The following is a 23411-nucleotide window of genomic DNA, read 5'->3' on the forward strand; positions in this document are numbered from 1 at the left end:
TCAGTAACATGGAGCACCATCACATCCTCACACACACTTACACAGGCTCTGACCTAACTCAGAAATTACTAACCTCATCACACACAGTGATTACACAAGACTGAGAAACCATCAGTAACATGGAGTACCATCTCAGCCTCACACACACTTAAACAGGCTCTGACCTTACTCAGGAATTACTAACCTCATCACACACAGTGATTACACAAGACTGAGAGACCATCAGTAAGATGGAGTACCATCACAGCCTCACACACACTTACAGAGGCTCTGACCTTACTCAGGAATTACTAACCTCATTACACGCAGTGATTACACAAGACTGAGAAACCATCAGTAACATGGAGTACCATCACAGCCTCACACACACTTACAGAGGCTCTGACCTTACTCAGGAATTACTAACCTCATCACACACAGTGATTACACAAGACTGAGAGATCATCAGTAACATAGAGTACCATCACAGCCTCACACACACTTACACATGCTCTGAGCTTACTCAGGAATTACTAACCTCATCACACGCAGTGATTACACAAGATTGAGAGACCATCAGTAACATGGGGTACCATCACAGCCTCACACACACTTACACAGGAATTACTAACCTCATCACACACAGTGATTACACAAGACTGAGAGACCATCAGTAACATGGAGTACCATCACAGCCTCACACCCACTTATACAGGCTCTGACCTTACTCAGGAATTACTAACCTCATCACGCACAGTGATTACACGAGACTGAGAGACCATCAGTAACATGGAGTACCATCACAGCCTCACACACACTTACACAGGCTCTTACCTTACTCAGGAATTACTAACCTCATCACACAGTAATTACACAAGACTGAGAAACCATCAGTAACATGGAGTACTATCACATCCTCACACACACTTACACAGGCTCTGACCTTACTCATGAATTACTAACCTCATCACACACAGTGATTACACAAGAATGAGATACCATCAGTAGATGGAGTACCATCACAACCACACACACACTTACACAGCATTAACCTTACTCAGGAATTACTAACCTCATCACACACAGTGATTACACAAGACTGAGAAACCATCAGTAACATGGAGTACCATCACAGCCTCACACACACTTACACAGGAATTACTAACCTCATCACACACAGTGATTACACAAGACTGAGAGATCATCAGTAACATGGAGTACCATCACAGCCTCACACACACTTACACATGCTCTGAGCTTACTCAGGAATTACTAACCTCATCACACGCAGTGATTACACAAGACTGAGAGACCATCAGTAACATGGAGTACCATCACAGCCTCACACACACTTACACAAGCTCTGACCTTCCTCAGGAATAACTAACCTCATCACACACAGTGATTACACAAGACTGAGAGACCATCAGTAACATGGAGTACCATCACAGCCTCACACACACTAACACAGGCTCTGAACGTACTCAGAAATTAATAACCTCATTACACGCAGTGATTACACAAGACTGAGAAACCATCAGTAACACGGAGTGCCATCACAGCCTCATACACACTTACAGAGGCTCTGACCTTACTCAGGAATTACTAACCTCATCACACACAGTGATTACACAAGACTGAGAGATCATCAGTAACATGGAGTACCATCACAGCCTCGCACACACTTACACATGCTCTGAGCTTACTCAGGAATTACTAACCTCATCACACGCAGTGATTACACAAGACTGAGAGACCATCAGTAACATGGAGCACCATCACATCCTCACACACTCTTACACAGGCTCTGACCTTACTCAGGAATTACTAACATCATCACACACAGTGATTACACAAGACTGAGAAACCATCAGTAACATGGAGTACCATCTCAGCCTCACACACACTTACACAGGCTCTGACCTTACTCAGGAATTACTAACCTCATCACACACAGTGATTACACAAGACTGAGAGACCATCAGTAACTTGGGGTACCATCACAGCCTTACACACACTTAAACAGGCTCTGACCTTACTCAGGAATTACTAACCTCATCACACACAGTGATTACACAAGACTGAGAGACCATCAGTAACATGGAGTACCATCACATCCTCACACACACACTTACACAGGTTCTGACCTTACTCAGGAATTACTAACCTCATCACTCGCAGTGATTGCACAAGACTGAGAGACCATCAGTAACATGGAGTACCATCACAGCCTCACACACACTTACACAAGCTCTGACCTTACTCAGGAATAACTAACCTCATCACACACAGTGATTACACAAGACTGAGAGACCATCAGTAACATGTAGTACCATCACAGCCTCACACACACTTACACAGGCTCTGACCTTACTCAGGAATTACTAACCTCATTACACACAGTGATTACACAAGACTGAGAAACCATCAGTAACATGGAGTACCATCACAGCCTCACACACACTTACAGAGGCTCTGACCTTACTCAGGAATTACTAACCTCATCACACACACAGTGATTACACAAGACTGAGAGATCATCTGTAACATGGAGTACCATCACAGCCTCACACACACTTACACAGGCTCTGACCTTACTCAGGAATTACTAACCTCATCACACACAGTGATTACACGAGACTGAGAGACCATCAGTAACATGGAGTACCATCACAGCCTCACACACACTTACACAGGCACTTACCTTACTCAGGAATTACTAACCTCATCACACAGTGATTACACAAGACTGAGAAACCATCAGTAACATGGAGTACTATCACATCCTCACACACACTTACACAGGCTCTGACCTTACTCAGGAATTACTAATCTCATCACACACAGTGATTACACAAGAATGAGATACCATCAGTAACATGGAGTACCATCACAACCACACACACACTTACACAGCATTAACCTTACTCAGGAATTACTAACCTCATTACACACAGTGATTACACAAGACTGAGAAACCATCAGTAACATGGAGTACCATCACAGCCTCACACACACTTACACAGGAATTACTAACCTCATCACACACAGTGATTACTCAAGTCTGAGATACCATCAGTAACATGGAGTACCGTCACAGCCTCACACACACTTACACAGGCTCTGACCTTACTCCGAAATTACTAACCTCATCACACGCAGTGATTACACAAGACTGAGAGACCATCAGTAACATGGAGTAGCATCACAGCCTCACACACACTTACACAGGCTCTGACCTTACTCAGGAATTACTAACCTCATCACACACAGTGATTACACAAGACTGAGAGACCATCAGTAACATGGAGTACCATCACAGCCTCACACACACTTACACAGGCTCTGACATTACTCAGGAATTACTAACCTCATCACACACAGTGATTACACAAGACTGAGAGATCATCAGTAACATGGAGTACTATCACAGCCTCACACACACTTACACATGCTCTGAGCTTACTCAGGAATTACTAACCTCATCACACGCAGTGATTACACATGACTGAGAGACCATCAGAAACATGGAGTACCATCACAGCCTCACACACACTTACACAGGCTCTGACCTTACTCAGGAATTACTAACCTCATCACACACAGTGATTACACAAGACTGAGAGACCATCAGTAACATGGAGTACCGTCACATCCTCACACACACTTACACAGGCTCTGACCTTATTCAGGAATTACTAACCTCATCACACGAAGTGATTACACGAGACTGAGAGACCATCAGTAACATGGAGTACCATCACAGCCTCACACACACTTACACAGGAATTACTAAAATCATCACACACAGTGATTACACAAGTCTGAGAGACCATCAGTAACATGGAGTACCGTCACAGCCTCACACACACTTACACAGGCTCTGACCTTACTCAGGAGTTACTAACCTCATCACACACAGTGATTACACGAGACTGAGAGACCATCAGTAACATGGAGTACCATCACAGCCTCACGCACACTTACACAGGCTCTTACCTTACTCAGGAATTATTAACCTCATCACACAGTGATTACACAAGACGGAGAAACCATCAGTAACATGGAGTACCGTCACATCCTCACACACACTTACACAGGCTCTGACCTTTATCAGGAATTACTAAACTCATCACACACAGTGATTACACAAGACTGAGATACCATTAGTAACATGGAGTACCATCACAACCACACACACACTTACACAGCATTCACCTTACTCAGGAATTACTAACCTCATCACACACAGTGATTACACAAGACTGAGAGATCATCAGTAACATGGAGTACCATCACAGCCTCGCACACACTTACACATGCTCTGAGCTTACTCAGGAATTACTAACCTCATCACACGCAGTGATTACACAAGACTGAGAGACCATCAGTAACATGGAGCACCATCACATCCTCACACACACTTACACAGGCTCTGACCTAACTCAGAAATTACTAACCTCATCACACACAGTGATTACACAAGACTGAGAAACCATCAGTAACATGGAGTACCATCTCAGCCTCACACACACTTAAACAGGCTCTGACCTTACTCAGGAATAACCTCATCACACACAGTGATTACACAAGACTGAGAGACCATCAGTAACATGGAGTACCATCACATCCTCACACACACACTTACAGAGGTTCTGACCTTACTCAGGAATTACTAACCTCATCACTCGCAGTGATTACACAAGACTGAGAGACCATCAGTAACATGGAGTACCATCACAGCCTCACACACACTTACACAAGCTCTGACCTTACTCAGGAATAACTAACCTCATCACACACAGTGATTACACAAGACTGAGAAACCATCAGTAACATGGAGTACCATCACAGCCTCACACACACTTACAGAGGCTCTGACCTTACTCAGGAATTACTAACCTCATCACACACAGTGATTACACAAGACTGAGAGATCATCAGTAACATGGAGTACCATCATAGCCTCACACACACTTACACATGCTCTGAGCTTACTCAGGAATTACTAACCTCATCACACGCAGTGATTACACAAGATTGAGAGACCATCAGTAACATGGGGTACCATCACAGCCTCACACACACTTACACAGGAATTACTAACCTCATCACACACAGTGATTACACAAGACTGAGAGACCATCAGTAAGATGGAGTACCATCACAGCCTCACACACACTTACACAGGCTCTGACCTTACTCAGGAATTACTAACCTCATTACACGCAGTGATTACACAAGACTGAGAAACCATCAGTAACATGGAGTACCATCACAGCCTCACACACACTTACAGAGGCTCTGACCTTACTCAGGAATTACTAACCTCATCACACACAGTGATTACACAAGACTGAGAGATCATCAGTAACATGGAGTACCATCATAGCCTCACACACACTTACACATGCTCTGAGCTTACTCAGGAATTACTAACCTCATCACACGCAGTGATTACACAAGATTGAGAGACCATCAGTAACATGGGGTACCATCACAGCCTCACACACACTTACACAGGAATTACTAACCTCATCACACACAGTGATTACACAAGACTGAGAGACCATCAGTAACATGGAGTACCATCACAGCCTCACACACACTTATACAGGCTCTGACCTTACTCAGGAATTACTAACCTCATCACGCACAGTGATTACACGAGACTGAGAGACCATCAGTAACATGGAGTACCATCACATCCTCACACACACTTACACAGGCTCTTACCTTACTCAGGAATTACTAACCTCATCACACAGTAATTACACAAGACTGAGAAACCATCAGTAACATGGTGTACTATCACATCCTCACACACACTTACACAGGCTCTGACCTTACTCAGGAATTACTAACCTCATCACACACAGTGATTACACAAGAATGAGATACCATCAGTAACATGGAGTACCATCACAACCACACACACACTTACACAGCATTAACCTTACTCAGGAATTACTAACCTCATCACACACAGTGATTACACAAGACTGAGAAACCATCAGTAACATGGAGTACCATCACAGCCTCACACACACTTACACAGGAATTACTAACCTCATCACACACAGTGATTACACAAGACTGAGAGATCATCAGTAACATGGAGTACCATCACAGCCTCACACACACTTACACATGCTCTGAGCTTACTCAGGAATTACTAACCTCATCACACGCAGTGATTACACAAGACTGAGAGACCATCAGTAACATGGAGTACCATCACAGCCTCACACACACTTACACAAGCTCTGACCTTCCTCAGGAATAACTAACCTCATCACACACAGTGATTACACAAGACTGAGAGACCATCAGTAACATGGAGTACCATCACAGCCTCACACACACTAACACAGGCTCTGACCGTACTCAGAAATTAATAACCTCATTACACGCAGTGATTACACAAGACTGAGAAACCATCAGTAACACGGAGTACCATCACAGCCTCACACACACTTACAGAGGCTCTGACCTTACTCAGGAATTACTAACCTCATCACACACAGTGATTACACAAGACTGAGAGATCATCAGTAACATGGAGTACCATCACAGCCTCGCACACACTTACACATGCTCTGAGCTTACTCAGGAATTACTAACCTCATCACACGCAGTGATTACACAAGACTGAGAGACCATCAGTAACATGGAGCACCATCACATCCTCACACACACTTACACAGGCTCTGACCTAACTCAGAAATTACTAACCTCATCACACACAGTGATTACACAAGACTGAGAAACCATCAGTAACATGGAGTACCATCTCAGCCTCACACACACTTAAACAGGCTCTGACCTTACTCAGGAATAACCTCATCACACACAGTGATTACACAAGACTGAGAGACCATCAGTAACATGGAGTACCATCACATCCTCACACACACACTTACAGAGGTTCTGACCTTACTCAGGAATTACTAACCTCATCACTCGCAGTGATTACACAAGACTGAGAGACCATCAGTAACATGGAGTACCATCACAGCCTCACACACACTTACACAAGCTCTGACCTTACTCAGGAATAACTAACCTCATCACACACAGTGATTACACAAGACTGAGAAACCATCAGTAACATGGAGTACCATCACAGCCTCACACACACTTACAGAGGCTCTGACCTTACTCAGGAATTACTAACCTCATCACACACAGTGATTACACAAGACTGAGAGATCATCAGTAACATGGAGTACCATCATAGCCTCACACACACTTACACATGCTCTGAGCTTACTCAGGAATTACTAACCTCATCACACGCAGTGATTACACAAGATTGAGAGACCATCAGTAACATGGGGTACCATCACAGCCTCACACACACTTACACAGGAATTACTAACCTCATCACACACAGTGATTACACAAGACTGAGAGACCATCAGTAAGATGGAGTACCATCACAGCCTCACACACACTTACACAGGCTCTGACCTTACTCAGGAATTACTAACCTCATTACACGCAGTGATTACACAAGACTGAGAAACCATCAGTAACATGGAGTACCATCACAGCCTCACACACACTTACAGAGGCTCTGACCTTACTCAGGAATTACTAACCTCATCACACACAGTGATTACACAAGACTGAGAGATCATCAGTAACATGGAGTACCATCATAGCCTCACACACACTTACACATGCTCTGAGCTTACTCAGGAATTACTAACCTCATCACACGCAGTGATTACACAAGATTGAGAGACCATCAGTAACATGGGGTACCATCACAGCCTCACACACACTTACACAGGAATTACTAACCTCATCACACACAGTGATTACACAAGACTGAGAGACCATCAGTAACATGGAGTACCATCACAGCCTCACACACACTTATACAGGCTCTGACCTTACTCAGGAATTACTAACCTCATCACGCACAGTGATTACACGAGACTGAGAGACCATCAGTAACATGGAGTACCATCACATCCTCACACACACTTACACAGGCTCTTACCTTACTCAGGAATTACTAACCTCATCACACAGTAATTACACAAGACTGAGAAACCATCAGTAACATGGAGTACTATCACATCCTCACACACACTTACACAGGCTCTGACCTTTCTCAGGAATTACTAACCTCATCACACACAGTGATTACACAAGAATGAGATACCATCAGTAACATGGAGTACCATCACAACCACACACACACTTACACAGCATTAACCTTACTCAGGAATTACTAACCTCATCACACACAGTGATTACACAAGACTGAGAAACCATCAGTAACATGGAGTACCATCACAGCCTCACACACACTTACACAGGAATTACTAACCTCATCACACACAGTGATTACACAAGACTGAGAGATCATCAGTAACATGGAGTACCATCACAGCCTCACACACACTTACACATGCTCTGAGCTTACTCAGGAATTACTAACCTCATCACACGCAGTGATTACCCAAGACTGAGAGACCATCAGTAACATGGAGTACCATCACAGCCTCACACACACTTACACAAGCTCTGACCTTCCTCAGGAATAACTAACCTCATCACACACAGTGATTACACAAGACTGAGAGACCATCAGTAACATGGAGTACCATCACAGCCTCACACACACTAACACAGGCTCTTACCGTACTCAGAAATTAATAACCTCATTACACGCAGTGATTACACAAGACTGAGAAACCATCAGTAACACGGAGTACCATCACAGCCTCACACACACTTACAGAGGCTCTGACCTTACTCAGGAATTACTAACCTCATCACACACAGTGATTACACAAGACTGAGAGATCATCAGTAACATGGAGTACCATCACAGCCTCGCACACACTTACACATGCTCTGAGCTTACTCAGGAATTACTAACCTCATCACACGCAGTGATTACACAAGACTGAGAGACCATCAGTAACATGGAGCACCATCACATCCTCACACACACTTACACAGGCTCTGACCTTACTCAGGAATTACTAACCTCATCACACACAGTGATTACACAAGACTGAGAAACCATCAGTAACATGGAGTACCATCTCAGCCTCACACACACTTACACAGGCTCTGACCTTACTCAGGAATTACTAACCTCATCACACACAGTGATTACACAAGACTGAGAGACCATCAGTAACATGGAGTACCATCACATCCTCACACACACACTTACACAGGTTCTGACCTTACTCAGGAATTACTAACCTCATCACTCGCAGTGATTGCACAAGACTGAGAGACCATCAGTAACATGGAGTACCATCACAGCCTCACACACACTTACACAAGCTCTGACCTTACTCAGGAATAACTAACCTCATCACACACAGTGATTACACAAGACTGAGAGACCATCAGTAAGATGGAGTACCATCACAGCCTCACACACACTTACACAGGCTCTGACCTTACTCAGGAATTACTAACCTCATTACACGCAGTGATTACACAAGACTGAGAAACCATCAGTAACATGGAGTACCATCACAGCCTCACACACACTTACAGAGGCTCTGACCTTACTCAGGAATTACTAACCTCATCACACACAGTGATTACACAAGACTGAGAGATCATCAGTAACATGGAGTACCATCACAGCCTCACACACACTTACACATGCTCTGAGCTTACTCAGGAATTACTAACCTCATCACACGCAGTGATTACACAAGATTGAGAGACCATCAGTAACATGGAGTAGCATCACAGCCTCACACACACTTACACAGCATTAACCTTACTCAGGAATTACTAACCTCATCACACACAGTGATTACACAAGACTGAGAAACCATCAGTAACATGGAGTACCATCACAGCCTCACACACACTTACACAGGAATTACTAACCTCATCACACACAGTGATTACTCAAGTCTGAGATACCATCAGTAACATGGAGTACCGTCACAGCCTCACACACACTTACACAGGCTCTGACCTTACTCCGAAATTACTAACCTCATCACACGCAGTGATTACACAAGACTGAGAGACCATCAGTAACATGGAGTAGCATCACAGCCTCACACACACTTACACAGGCCCTGACTTTACTCAGGAATTACTAACCTCATCACACACAGTGATTACACAAGACTGAGAGACCATCAGTAACATGGAGTACCATCACAGCCTCACACACACTTACACAGGCTCTGACATTACTCAGGAATTACTAACCTCATCACACACAGTGATTACACAAGACTGAGAGATCACCAGTAACATGGAGTACTATCACAGCCTCACACACACTTACACATGCTCTGAGCTTACTCAGGAATTACTAACCTCATCACACGCAGTGATTACACATGACTGAGAGACCATCAGAAACATGGAGTACCATCACAGCCTCACACACACTTACACAGGCTCTGACCTTACTCAGGAATTACTAACCTCATCACACACAGTGATTACACAAGACTGAGAGACCATCAGTAACATGGAGTACCGTCACATCCTCACACACACTTACACAGGCTCTGACCTTATTCAGGAATTACTAACCTCATCACACGAAGTGATTACACGAGACTGAGAGACCATCAGTAACATGGAGTACCATCACAGCCTCACACACACTTACACAGGAATTACTAACCTCATCACACACAGTGATTACACAAGTCTGAGAGACCATCAGTAACATGGAGTACCGTCACAGCCTCACACACACTTACACAGGCTCTGACCTTACTCAGGAGTTACTAACCTCATCACACACAGTGATTACACGAGACTGAGAGACCATCAGTAACATGGAGTACCATCACAGCCTCACGCACACTTACACAGGCTCTTACCTTACTCAGGAATTATTAACCTCATCACACAGTGATTACACAAGACTGAGAAACCATCAGTAACATGGAGTACCGTCACATCCTCACACACACTTACACAGGCTCTGACCTTTATCAGGAATTACTAACCTCATCACACACAGTGATTACACAAGACTGAGATACCATTAGTAACATGGAGTACCATCACAACCACACACACACTTACACAGCATTCACCTTACTCAGGAATTACTAACCTCATCACACACAGTGATTACACAAGACTGAGAAACCATCAGTAACCTGGAGTACCATCACAGCCTCACACACACTTACACAGGAATTACTAACCTCATCACACACAGTGATTACACAAGACTGAGATACCATCAGTAACATGGAGTACCCTCACATCCTCACACACACTTACACAGGCTCTTTCCTTACTCAGGAATTACTAACCTCATCACACACAGTGATTACACAAGACTGAGAAACCATCAGTAACCTGGAGTACCATCACAGCCTCACACACACTTACACAGGAATTACTAACCTCATCACACACAGTGATTACACAAGACTGAGATACCATCAGTAACATGGAGTACCGTCATAGCCTCACACACACTTACACAGGCTCTGACCTTACTCAGGAATTACTAACCTCATCACACGCAGTAATTACACAAGACTGAGAGACCATCAGTAACATGGAGGTCCATCACAGCCTCACACACACTTACACAGGCTCTGACCTTACTCAGGAATTACTAACCTCATCACACACAGTGATTACACAAGACTGAGACACCATCAGTAACATGGAGTACCATCACATCCTCACACACACTTACACAGGCTCTGACCTTACTCAGGAATTACTAACCTCATCACACGCAGTGACTACACAAGACTGAGAAACCATCAGTAACATGCAGTACAATCACAGCCTCACACACACTTACACAGGCTCTGACCTTACTCAGGAATTACTAACCTCATCACACACTGTGATTACACAAGACTGAGAGACCATCAGTAACATGGAGTACCATCACAGCATCACACACACTTACACAGGCTCTGACCTTACTCAGGAATTACTAACCTCATCACACACAGTGATTACACAAGACTGAGAGACCATCAGTAACATGGAGTACCATCACAGCCTCACACACACTTACACAGGCTCTGACCATACTCAGGAATTACTAACGTCATCGCACGCAGTGAATACACAAGACTGAGAAACCATCAGTAACATGGAGTACCATCACAACCTCACACACACTTACACAGGCTCTGACCTTACTCAGGAATTACTAAACTCATAACACGACGTGATTACACAAGACTGAGAAACCATCAGTAACATGGAGTACCATCACAGCCTCACACACACTTACACAGACTCAGGCCTTACTCAGGAATTACTAACCTCATCACACGACGTGATTACACAAGACTGAGATACCATCAGTAACATGGAGTACCATCACATCCTCTCACACACTTACACAGACTCTGACCTTACTCAGGAATTACTAACCTCATCCCACACAGTGACTACACAAGGAGTACCATCACATCCTCAGACACACTTACACAGTCTCTGACCTTACTCAGGAATTAATAACCTGATCACATGCAGTGACTAAACAAGACTGAGAAACCAATTGTAACATGGAGTACCATCACATCCTCACACACACTTACACAGGCTCTGACCTTACTCAGGAATTACTAACCTCATCCCACGCAGTGACTACACAAGACTGAGAGACCATCAGTAACATGGAGTACCATCACATCCTCACACACACTTACACAGGCTCTGACCTTACTCAGGAATTACCTTCCTCATCACACACAGTGATTACACAAGACTGAGATACCATCAGTAACATGGAGTACCATCACATCCTCACACACACTTACACAGGCTCTGACCTTACTCAGGAATTACTAACCTCATCACACGCAGTGATTACACAAGACTGAGAAACCATCAGTAACATGGAGTATTATCACAGCCTCACACACACTTACACAGGCTCTGACATTACTCAGGAATTACTAACCTCATCACATGCGGTGATTACACAAGACTGAGATACCATCAGTAACATGGAGTACCCTCACATCCTCACACACACTTACACAGGCTCTTTCCTTACTCAGGAATTACTAACCTCATCACACACAGTGATTACACAAGACTGAGAGACCATCAGTAACATGGAGTACCGTCACAGCCTCACACACACTTACACAGGCTCTGACCTTACTTAGGAGTTACTAACCTCATCACACACAGTGATTACACGAGACTGAGAGACCATCAGTAACATGGAGTACCATCACAGCCTCACGCACACTTACACAGGCTCTTACCTTACTCAGGAATTACTAACCTCATCACACAGTGATTACACAAGACTGAGAAACCATCAGTAACATGGAGTACCATCACATCCTCACACACACTTACACAGGCTCTGACCTTACTCAGGAATTACTAACCTCATCACACACAGTTATTACACAAGACTGAGATACCATCAGTAACATGGAGTACCATCACAACCACACACACACTTACACAGCATTCACCTTACTCAGGAATTACTAACCTCATCACACACAGTGATTACACAAGACTGAGAAACCATCAGTAACCTGGAGTACCATCACAGCCTCACACACACTTCCACAGGAATTACTAAACTCATCACACACAGTGATTACACAAGACTGAGATACCATCAGTAACATGGAGTACCGCCACAGCCTCACACACACTTACACAGGCTCTGACCTTGCTCAGGAATTACTAACCTCATCACACACAGTGATTACACAAGACTGAGACACCATCAGTAACATGGAGTACCATCACATCCTCACACACACTTACACAGGCTCTGACCTTACTCAGGAATTACTAACCTCATCACACGCAGTGACTACACAAGACTGAGACACCATCAGTAACATGGAGTACCATCACAGCCTCACACACACTTACACAGGCTCTGACCTTACTCAGGAATTACTAACCTCATCACACACAGTGATTACACAAGACTGAGAGACCATCAGAAACATGGAGTACCATCACAGCCTCACACACACTTACACAGGCTCTGACCATACTCTGGAATTACTAACGTCATCGCACGCAGTGACTACACAAGACTGAGAAACCATCAGAAACATGGAGTACCATCACAACCTCACACACACTTACACAGGCTCTGACCTTACTCAGGAATTACTAAACTCAACACACGACGTGATTACACAAGACTGAGAAACCATCAGTAACATGGAGTACCATCACAGCCTCACACACACTTACACAGACTCAGGCCTTACTCAGGAATTACTAACCTCATCACACGACGTGATTACACAAGACTGAGATACCATCAGTAACATGGAGTACCATCACATCCTCACACACACTTACACAGCCTCTGACCTTACTCAGGAATTACTAACCTCATCACACGCAGTGACTACACAAGACTGAGAAACCATCAGTAACATGGAGTACCATCACAGCCTCATACACACTTACACAGGCTCTGACCTTACTCAGGAATTACTAACCTCTTCCCACGCAGTGACTACACAAGGAGTACCATCACATCCTCAGACACACTTACACAGGCTCTGACCTTACTCAGGAATTACTAACCTGATCACATGCAGTGACTACACAAGACTGAGAAACCAATTGTAACATGGAGTACCATCACATCCTCACACACACTTACACAGGCTCTGACCTTACTCAGGAATTACTAACCTCATCCCACGCAGTGACTACACAAGACTGAGAGACCATCAGTAACATGGAGTACCATCACAGCCTCACACACACTTACACAGGCTCTGACCTTACTCAGGAATTACTAACCTCATCACACGCAGTGATTACACAAGACTGAGAAACCATCAGTAACATGGAGTACCGTCACATCCTCACACACACTTACACAGGCTCTGACCTTACTCAGGAATTACTAACCTCATCACACAGTGATTACACAAGACTGAGAAACCATCAGTAACATGGAGTACCGTCACATCCTCACACACACTTACACAGGCTCTGAACTTACTCAGGAATTACTAACCTCATCACACACAGAGATTACACAAGACTGAGAGACCATCAGTAACATGGAGTACCATCACAGCCTCACACACACTTACACAGGCTCTGACCTTACTCAGGAGTTACTAACCTCATCACGCACAGTGATTACACGAGACTGAGAGACCATCAGTAACATGGAGTACCATCACAGCCTCACGCACACTTACACAGGCTCTTACCTTACTCAGGAATTATTAACCTCATCACACAGTGATTACACAAGACTGAGAAACCATCAGTAACATGGAGTACCGTCACATCCTCACACACACTTACACAGGCTCTGACCTTTATCAGGAATTACTAACCTCATCACACACAGTGATTACACAAGACTGAGATACCATTAGTAACATGGAGTACCATCACAACCACACACACACTAACACAGCATTCACCTTACTCAGGAATTACTAACCTCATCACACACAGTGATTACATAAGACTGAGAAACCATCAGTAACCTGGAGTACCATCACAGCCTCACACACACTTACACAGGAATTACTAACCTCATCACACACAGTGATTACACAAGACTGAGATACCATCAGTAACATGGAGTACCCTCACATCCTCACACACACTTACACAGGCTCTTTCCTTACTCAGGAATTACTAACCTCATCACACACAGTGATTACACAAGACTGAGAAACCATCAGTAACCTGGAGTACCATCACAGCCTCACACACACTTACACAGGAATTACTAACCTCATCACACACAGTGATTACACAAGACTGAGATACCATCAGTAACATGGAGTACCGTCATAGCCTCACACACACTTACACAGGCTCTGACCTTACTCAGGAATTACTAACCTCATCACACGCAGTAATTACACAAGACTGAGAGACCATCAGTAACATGGAGTACCATCACAGCCTCACACACACTTACACAGGCTCTGACCTTACTCAGGAATTACTAACCTCATCACACACAGTGATTACACGAGACTGAGAGACCATCAGTAACATGGAGTACCTTCACAGCCTCACACACACTTACACAGGCTCTGACCTTACTCAGGAATTACTAACCTCATCACACGCAGTGATTACACAAGATTGAGAAACCATCAGTAACATGGAGTATTATCACACCCTCACACACACTTACACAGGCTCTGACCTTACTCAGGAATTACTAACCTCATCACACGCAGTGATTACACAAAACTGAGATACCATCAGTAACATGGAGTACCCTCACATCCTCACACACACTTACACAGGCTCTTTCCTTACTCAGGAATTACTAACCTCATCACTCACAGTGATTACACAAGACTGAGACACCATCAGTAACATGGAGTACCATCACATCCTCACACACACTTACACAGGCTCTGACCTTACTCAGGAATTACTAACCTCATCACACGCAGTGACTACACAAGACTGAGAAACCATCAGTAACATGGAGTACCATCACAGCCTCACACACACTTACACAGGCTCTGACCTTACTCAGGAATTACTAACCTCATCACACACAGTGATTACACAAGACTGAGAGACCATCAGTAACATGGAGTACCATCACAGCATCACACACACTTACACAGGCTCTGACCTTACTCAGGAATTACTAACCTCATCACACACAGTGATTACACAAGACTGAGAGACCATCAGTAACATGGAGTACCATCACAGCCTCACACACACTTACACAGGCTCTGACCATACTCAGGAATTACTAACGTCATCGCACGCAGTGAATACACAAGACTGAGAAACCATCAGTAACATGGAGTACCATCACAACCTCACACACACTTACACAGGCTCTGACCTTACTCAGGAATTACTAAACTCATAACACGACGTGATTACACAAGACTGAGAAACCATCAGTAACATGGAGTACCATCACAGCCTCACACACACTTACACAGACTCAGGCCTTACTCAGGAATTACTAACCTCATCACACGACGTGATTACACAAGACTGAGATACCATCAGTAACATGGAGTACCATCACATCCTCTCACACACTTACACAGGCTCTGACCTTACTCAGGAATTACTAACCTCATCCCACACAGTGACTACACAAGGAGTACCATCACATCCTCAGACACACTTACACAGTCTCTGACCTTACTCAGGAATTACTAACCTGATCACATGCAGTGACTACACAAGACTGAGAAACCAATTGTAACATGGAGTACCATCACATCCTCACACACACTTACACAGGCTCTGACCTTACTCAGGAATTACTATCCTCATCCCACGCAGTGACTACACAAGACTGAGAGACCATCAGTAACATGGAGTACCATCACATCCTCACACACACTTACACAGGCTCTGACCTTACTCAGGAATTACCTTCCTCATCACACACAGTGATTACACAAGACTGAGATACCATCAGTAACATGGAGTACCATCACATCCTCACACACACTTACACAGGCTCTGACCTTACTCAGGAATTACTAACCTCATCCCACGCAGTGACTACACAAGGAGTACCATCACATCCTCAGACACACTTACACAGGCTCTGACCTTACTCAGGAATTACTAACCTGATCACATGCAGTGACTACACAAGACTGAGAAACCAATTGTAACATGGAGTACCATCACATCCTCACACACACTTACACAGGCTCTGACCTTACTCAGGAATTACTAACCTCATCCCACGCAGTGACTACACAAGACTGAGAGACCATCAGTAACATGGAGTACCATCACAGCCTCACACACACTTACACAGGCTCTGACCTTACTCAGGAATTACTAACCTCATCACACGCAGTGATTACACAAGACTGAGAAACCATCAGTAACATGGAGTACCGTCACATCCTCACACACACTTACACAGGCTCTGACCTTACTCAGGAATTACTAACCTCATCACACAGTGATTACACAAGACTGAGAAACCATCAGTAACATGGAGTACCGTCACATCCTCACACACACTTACACAGGCTCTGACCTTACTCAGGAATTACTAACCTCATCACACACAGAGATTACACAAGACTGAGAGACCATCAGTAACATGGAGTACCATCACAGCCTCACACACACTTACACAGGCTCTGACCTTACTCAGGAGTTACTAACCTCATCACGCACAGTGATTACACGAGACTGAGAGACCATCAGTAACATGGAGTACCATCACAGCCTCACGCACACTTACACAGGCTCTTACCTTACTCAGGAATTATTAACCTCATCACACAGTGATTACACAAGACTGAGAAACCATCAGTAACATGGAGTACCGTCACATCCTCACACACACTTACACAGGCTCTGACCTTTATCAGGAATTACTAACCTCATCACACACAGTGATTACACAAGACTGAGATACCATTAGTAACATGGAGTACCATCACAACCACACACACACTAACACAGCATTCACCTTACTCAGGAATTACTAACCTCATCACACACAGTGATTACATAAGACTGAGAAACCATCAGTAACCTGGAGTACCATCACAGCCTCACACACACTTACACAGGAATTACTAACCTCATCACACACAGTGATTACACAAGACTGAGATACCATCAGTAACATGGAGTACCCTCACATCCTCACACACACTTACACAGGCTCTTTCCTTACTCAGGAATTACTAACCTCATCACACACAGTGATTACACAAGACTGAGAAACCATCAGTAACCTGGAGTACCATCACAGCCTCACACACACTTACACAGGAATTACTAACCTCATCACACACAGTGATTACACAAGACTGAGATACCATCAGTAACATGGAGTACCGTCATAGCCTCACACACACTTACACAGGCTCTGACCTTACTCAGGAATTACTAACCTCATCACACGCAGTAATTACACAAGACTGAGAGACCATCAGTAACATGGAGTACCATCACAGCCTCACACACACTTACACAGGCTCTGACCTTACTCAGGAATTACTAACCTCATCACACACAGTGATTACACGAGACTGAGAGACCATCAGTAACATGGAGTACCTTCACAGCCTCACACACACTTACACAGGCTCTGACCTTACTCAGGAATTACTAACCTCATCACACGCAGTGATTACACAAGATTGAGAAACCATCAGTAACATGGAGTATTATCACACCCTCACACACACTTACACAGGCTCTGACCTTACTCAGGAATTACTAACCTCATCACACGCAGTGATTACACAAAACTGAGATACCATCAGTAACATGGAGTACCCTCACATCCTCACACACACTTACACAGGCTCTTTCCTTACTCAGGAATTACTAACCTCATCACTCACAGTGATTACACAAGACTGAGACACCATCAGTAACATGGAGTACCATCACATCCTCACACACACTTACACAGGCTCTGACCTTACTCAGGAATTACTAACCTCATCACACGCAGTGACTACACAAGACTGAGAAACCATCAGTAACATGGAGTACCATCACAGCCTCACACACACTTACACTGGCTCTGACCTTACTCAGGAATTACTAACCTCATCACACACAGTGATTACACAAGACTGAGAGACCATCAGTAACATGGAGTACCATCACAGCATCACACACACTTACACAGGCTCTGACCTTACTCAGGAATTACTAACCTCATCACACACAGTGATTACACAAGACTGAGAGACCATCAGTAACATGGAGTACCATCACAGCCTCACACACACTTACACAGGCTCTGACCATACTCAGGAATTACTAACGTCATCGCACGCAGTGAATACACAAGACTGAGAAACCATCAGTAACATGGAGTACCATCACAACCTCACACACACTTACACAGGCTCTGACCTTACTCAGGAATTACTAAACTCATAACACGACGTGATTACACAAGACTGAGAAACCATCAGTAACATGGAGTACCATCACAGCCTCACACACACTTACACAGACTCAGGCCTTACTCAGGAATTACTAACCTCATCACACGACGTGATTACACAAGACTGAGATACCATCAGTAACATGGAGTACCATCACATCCTCTCACACACTTACACAGGCTCTGACCTTACTCAGGAATTACTAACCTCATCCCACACAGTGACTACACAAGGAGTACCATCACATCCTCAGACACACTTACACAGTCTCTGACCTTACTCAGGAATTACTAACCTGATCACATGCAGTGACTACACAAGACTGAGAAACCAATTGTAACATGGAGTACCATCACATCCTCACACACACTTACACAGGCTCTGACCTTACTCAGGAATTACTATCCTCATCCCACGCAGTGACTACACAAGACTGAGAGACCATCAGTAACATGGAGTACCATCACATCCTCACACACACTTACACAGGCTCTGACCTTACTCAGGAATTACCTTCCTCATCACACACAGTGATTACACAAGACTGAGATACCATCAGTAACATGGAGTACCATCACATCCTCACACACACTTACACAGGCTCTGACCTTACTCAGGAATTACTAACCTCATCACACGCAGTGATTACACAAGACTGAGAAACCATCAGTAACATGGAGTATTATCACAGCCTCACACACACTTACACAGGCTCTGACCTTACTCAGGAATTACTAACCTCATCACACGCGGTGATTACACAAGACTGAGATACCATCAGTAACATGGAGTACCCTCACATCCTCACACACACTTACACAGGCTCTTTCCTTACTCTGGAATTACTAACCTCATCACACACAGTGATTACACAAGACTGAGAGACCATCAGTAACATGGAGTACCGTCACAGCCTCACACACACTTACACAGGCTCTGACCTTACTCAGGAGTTACTAACCTCATCACACACAGTGATTACACGAGACTGAGAGACCATCAGTAACATGGAGTACCATCACAGCCTCACGCACACTTACACAGGCTCTTACCTTACTCAGGAATTACTAACCTCATCACACAGTGATTACACAAGACTGAGAAACCATCAGTAACATGGAGTACCATCACATCCTCACACACACTTACACAGGCTCTGACCTTACTCAGGAATTACTAACCTCATCACACACAGTTATTACACAAGACTGAGATACCATCAGTAACATGGAGTACCATCACATCCTCTCACACACTTACACAGGCTCTGACCTTACTCAGGAATTACTAACCTCATCCCACACAGTGACTACACAAGGAGTACCATCACATCCTCAGACACACTTACACAGTCTCTGACCTTACTCAGGAATTACTAACCTGATCACATGCAGTGACTACACAAGACTGAGAAACCAATTGTAACATGGAGTACCATCACATCCTCACACACACTTACACAGGCTCTGACCTTACTCAGGAATTACTAACCTCATCCCACGCAGTGACTACACAAGACTGAGAGACCATCAGTAACATGGAGTACCATCACATCCTCACACACACTTACACAGGCTCTGACCTTACTCAGGAATTACCTTCCTCATCACACACAGTGATTACACAAGACTGAGATACCATCAGTAACATGGAGTACCATCACAGCCTCACACACACTTACACAGACTCAGGCCTTACTCAGGAATTACTAACCTCATCACACGCAGTGATTACACAAGACTGAGAAACCATCAGTAACATGGAGTATTATCACAGCCTCACACACACTTACACAGGCTCTGACCTTACTCAGGAATTACTAACCTCATCACATGCGGTGATTACACAAGACTGAGATACCATCAGTAACATGGAGTACCCTCACATCCTCACACACACTTACACAGGCTCTTTCCTTACTCTGGAATTACTAACCTCATCACACACAGTGATTACACAAGACTGAGAGACCATCAGTAACATGGAGTACCGTCACAGCCTCACACACACTTACACAGGCTCTGACCTTACTTAGGAGTTACTAACCTCATCACACACAGTGATTACATGAGACTGAGAGACCATCAGTAACATGGAGTACCATCACAGCCTCACGCACACTTACACAGGCTCTTACCTTACTCAGGAATTACTAACCTCATCACACAGTGATTACACAAGACTGAGAAACCATCAGTAACATGGAGTACCATCACATCCTCACACACACTTACACAGGCTCTGACCTTACTCAGGAATTACTAACCTCATCACACACAGTTATTACACAAGACTGAGATACCATCAGTAACATGGAGTACCATCACAACCACACACACACTTACACAGCATTCACCTTACTCAGGAATTACTAACCTCATCACACACAGTGATTACACAAGACTGAGAAACCATCAGTAACCTGGAGTACCATCACAGCCTCACACACACTTCCACAGGAATTACTAACCTCATCACACACAGTGATTACACAAGACTGAGATACCATCAGTAACATGGAGTACCGCCACAGCCTCACACACACTTACACAGGCTCTGACCTTGCTCAGGAATTACTAACCTCATCACACACAGTGATTACACAAGACTGAGACACCATCAGTAACATGGAGTACCATCACATCCTCACACACATTTACACAGGCTCTGACCTTACTCAGGAATTACTAACCTCATCACACGCAGTGACTACACAAGACTGAGACACCATCAGTAACATGGAGTACCATCACAGCCTCACACACACTTACACAGGCTCTGACCTTACTCAGGAATTACTAACCTCATCACACACAGTGATTACACAAGACTGAGAGACCATCAGAAACATGGAGTACCATCACAGCCTCACACACACTTACACAGGCTCTGACCATACTCTGGAATTACTAACGTCATCGCACGCAGTGACTACACAAGACTGAGAAACCATCAGAAACATGGAGTACCATCACAACCTCACACACACTTACACAGGCTCTGACCTTACTCAGGAATTACTAAACTCATCACACGACGTGATTACACAAGACTGAGAAACCATCAGTAACATGGAGTACCATCACAGCCTCACACACACTTACACAGACTCAGGCCTTACTCAGGAATTACTAACCTCATCACACGACGTGATTACACAAGACTGAGATACCATCAGTAACATGGAGTACCATCACATCCTCACACACACTTACACAGCCTCTGACCTTACTCAGGAATTACTAACCTCATCACACGCAGTGACTACACAAGACTGAGAAACCATCAGTAACATGGAGTACCATCACAGCCTCATACACACTTACACAGGCTCTGACCTTACTCAGGAATTACTAACCTCATCCCACGCAGTGACTACACAAGGAGTACCATCACATCCTCAGACACACTTACACAGGCTCTGACCTTACTCAGGAATTACTAACCTGATCACATGCAGTGACTACACAAGACTGAGAAACCAATTGTAACATGGAGTACCATCACATCCTCACACACACTTACACAGGCTCTGACCTTACTCAGGAATTACTAACCTCATCCCAC

The sequence above is a fragment of the Taudactylus pleione genome, unplaced genomic scaffold, assembly GCF_031769625.1.
Source record: "Taudactylus pleione unplaced genomic scaffold, aTauple2 ptg003137l, whole genome shotgun sequence".
In the NCBI taxonomy this organism is placed as follows: domain Eukaryota; kingdom Metazoa; phylum Chordata; class Amphibia; order Anura; family Myobatrachidae; genus Taudactylus; species Taudactylus pleione.